This window comes from Arachis duranensis, chromosome 7 (assembly GCF_000817695.3).
Source record: "Arachis duranensis cultivar V14167 chromosome 7, aradu.V14167.gnm2.J7QH, whole genome shotgun sequence".
Taxonomy (NCBI): Eukaryota; Viridiplantae; Streptophyta; class Magnoliopsida; order Fabales; family Fabaceae; genus Arachis; species Arachis duranensis.
Genome location: NC_029778.3, coordinates 72,734,082 through 72,738,322, shown reverse-complemented (window position 1 = coordinate 72,738,322; position 4,241 = coordinate 72,734,082).

Sequence of the window (4,241 nt, the reverse complement as noted above, 5' to 3'; positions counted from 1 at the left end):
ATGAATTGTATAGAAACTTATTAATAATAATGATGTAATGTGAGTCTTGATGACGGTTGGTGAGGTTGTGATGCATAATGTGTATGATGATGAGAATCATGAGTTTGAGCAATGAGTGTGGAGATGTGGTGCTATGAATTATTAATGAATTGTGCTATTGTTGGCTATCTGTTGTGAGACAAAAATTGATAAAATTGAGTATTGGGAGGTTGTGAAAGAAATGAAATGGTTAGGGAATTGCTTTTAGTGAATTTGAAGTTATTTTATGCTGTGAACTTTGGTTTTGAAATTGAGAGTTTGGAAAATAGAGGTTTTGAACTCTTTTGGTAAAAATAGGTTTTTAACGAACTTCGGCAGATCATAACTTAAGCCTCAGACTTTGAATTTAAATGAAGTTTGTTTCAAATTAAAGATAATCTCTAGAGCTTTAAAACTGTTTAAAGTTTGTGAAAATCAAAGTTTTGTAGAAAAAGTTATGAATGTCGAAAGTTAGGTGTATAAAAATAATTTTTAATGACTTAACAGCTTTTGGAGCAAAAGGGAGTATCGCGTACTGGTAGACGAAATTGTGATCCTCAAAGTTGATCTCTTTGTACTTGTATGAAATTTAAATATTGGCTCTATCAAAAATACCCCAAAGAGATCATGGTATGATAAATTGGGATCTTAATAATCCCTGGTGTGATCATAACTCCGTTCAACTTAACCAGCAAGTGTACTGGGTCATCCAAGTAATACCTTACGTGAGTAAGGGTCGATCCCACAGAGATTGTTGGTATGAAGCAAGCTATGGTCACCTTGTAAATCTCAGTTAGGCAGATTAAATGGTTTATGATAAGTTCGAAAATAAATAATAAACAGAGTTCTCAATCAGGTTGGAATAGAATCTCTTGATTCTTTTGCGTCTGTCACTAACGCCCAGCCTTCAGGAGTTTGAAGCTCGTCACGGTCATTCAATACCGGAATCCTACTCGAAATACCACAGACAAGGTTAGACTTTCCGGATTCCCATGAATGCCGCCATCTATCTAGCTTATACCACGAAGATTCTGTTGGGGAATCTAAGAGATATGCGCCCGGCCTAAGGTAGAACGGAAGTGGTTGTCAGTCACGCGCGTTCATAGGTGAGAATGATGATGAGTGTCACGGATCATCACATTCATCAAGTTGAAGTGCAACGTATATCTTGGAATAAGAATAAAAGAGAATTGAATAGAAAATAATAGTAATTGTATTGAAACTTGAGGTACAGCAGAGCTCCACACCCTTAATCTATGGTATGTAGAAACTCCACCGTTGAAAACACATAAGTGAGAGGTCCAGGCATGGCCGAATGGCTAGCCCCCATATCTGAGAACTAATTGTCCCAAGATGATCCTAAGATCTAAAGTGATCAAAAGATGTCTAATACAATAGTAAATTATCCTATTTATACTAGACTAGCTACTAGGATTTATATGAGTAAGTAATTGATGCATAAATCCACTTCCGGGACTCACTTGGTGTGTGTTTGGACTGAGCTTGATCTATCCACGAGCTGAGGCTTCCTTTGGAGTTGAACGCCGAGTTATAGCGTGTATCTAGCGTTCAACTCCGGGTTGTGACGTGTTTTTGGCGTTTAACTCCAGACAGCTGCATGTACTTGGCGTTGAGCGCCACTTTACGTCGTCAATTCCCAAATAAAGTATGGACTATTATATATTTCTGGAAAGCTCTGGATGTTTACTTTCCAACGCCGTTGAGAGCGCGCCATTTGGAGTTCTGTAGCTCCAAAAAATCCATTTCGAGTGCAGGGAGGTCAGATTCCAACAGCATCAGCAGTCCTTTGTCAGCCTCCTATAAGAGTTTTGCTCAAGTCCCTCAATTTCAACCAGAAATTACCTGAAATCATAGAAAAACACACAAACTCATAGTAAAGTCCAGAAATGTAAATTTAACATAAAAACTAATGAAAACATTCCTAAAAGTAGCTTGAACTTACTAAAAACTACCTAAAAACAATGCCAAAAAGCGTATAAATTATCCGCTCATCACAACACCAAACTTAAATTGTTGCTTGTCCTCAATCAACTGAAAATCAAACAGGATAAAAAGAAGAGAATATACTATAAATTCCAAAATATCAATGAATATTAATTCTAATTAGATGAGCAGGACTTGTAGCTTTTTGCTTTTGAACAATTTTGGCATCTCACTTTTTTTTTGAAGTTTAGAATGATTGGCATCTCTAGGAACTTAGAATTTCAGATAGTGTTATTGATTCTCCTAGTTAAGTATGTTGATTCTTGAACACAGCTACTTTTATGAGTCTTAGCCGTGGCCCTAAGCACTTTGTTTTCCAGTATTACCACCTGATACATAAATGTCACAGACACATAACTGGGTGAACCTTTTCAGATTGTGACTTAGCTTTGCTAAAGTCCCCAGTTAGTGGTGTCCAGAGCTCTTAAGCACACTCTTTTGCTTTAGATCACGACTTTAACCACTCAGTCTCAAGCTTTTCACTTGGACCTTCATGACACAAGCACATGGTTAGGGACAGCTTAATTTAGCCGCTTAGGCCTGTATTTAATTTCCTTGGGCACTCCTATCCATTGATGCTCAAAGCCTTGGATCCTTTTTACCCTTGCCTTTTGGTTTTAAGGGCTATTGGCTTTTTCTGCTTGCTTTTTCTTTTTCTTTCTAATATTCGCCATTTTTTTTCGCAAGCTTTTGCTTTTTCACTGCTTTTTCTTGCTTCAAGAATCAATTTTATGATTTTTCAAATCATCAATAACATTTCTCTTTGTTCTTCATTCTTTCAAGAGCCAACAATTTTAACATTCATAAACAACAAGATCAAAAATATGCACTGTTTAAGCATTCATTCAGAAAACAAAAAGTATTGTCACCACATCAATATAATTAAATTAAATTCAAGGATAAATTCGAAACTCATGTACTTCTTGTTCTTTTGAATTAAAAACATTTTTTCATTTAAGAAAGGTGAAGGATTCATAGAATTATTCATAGCCTTAAGACATAGTTACTACATACTAATGATCATGAAATGAAGACACAAAACATAAATGAACACAACATAAAAAATGAAAAGTAGAAAGAAATAAGAACAAGGAATGAATCCACCTTAGTGGCGTCTCCTTCTTGAAGGACCAACAATGTCCTTAAGCTCTTCTATGTCCCTTCCTTGCCTTTGTTGCTCCTCCCTCATTGCTCTTTGATCTTCTCTTATTTCATGGAGAATGATGGAGTGCTCATGATGTTCCACCCTTAATTGTTCCACACCTTCTTCTTTGCCACAACATCATAGAAGTGGTCTTGATGGCTTTTGGAGATGAATCTTTCCATCTCCTATGACTCGGAGGTGGAAGCTTTTGTCTTCCCTTTTCCTTTTCTAGAGGATTCTCCGGCCTTAGGTGCCATTGATGGTAATGGAAAAACAAAAAGCTTATGCTTTTACCACACCAAGCTTAAAATATTGCTCGCCCTCGAGCAAGAGAAGAAAGAAGAGAAGAAGAAGAAGAAGAAAATATGGAGGAGAAGGGGGAGTGTAGGTTTCGGCCAAGGTATAGAAGAGGGGGTTGTGTTGAGTGAAAATGAAGTAAAATGGAAGGGTATATATAGGGAAAGGGGAGAGGGTAGGTTCGGCCATGTAGGGTGGGTTTGGGTGGGAAAAGGGTTTTTGAATTTTGAAGGTAGGTGGGGTTTATAGGGAAGAGTGGGTGGATATGAGTGGTGAAGGGGGTAATTGGGAAGAGAGATTGAAGTTGTTGGGAAGTGTGACATGGGGAAGAGTGTTATAGGATTAGGAGGTAAGGTGGGAATATATTAGGTGGGGATCCTGTGGGGTCCACAGATCCTGAGATGATCCTGTGGGGTCCACAGATCCTGAGGTGATCCTGTGGGGTCCACAGATCCTGAGGTGTCAAGGAATTACATCCCTGCACCAAATAGGCATGCAAAATGCCTTTACATACCATTTTGGCATTTAAACGCCAAGGTGATGCACGTTCTGGGCGTTCAACGCCCATGTGTAGCATGTTCTGGGCATTCAATGCCCATGTGTAGCATGTTTCTGGCGTTGAACGCCAGTTCCATGCTTGTTACTGGCGTTCAGTGCCAGCTTTCCTCAAGGCACATTCCTGGCGTTCAAACGCCAGAATGTTGCTTGTTTCTAGCGTTCAGCGCCAGATTCATGCTCTGTTATGGCGTTGAACGCCAGCCAGATGCTCCTTACTGGC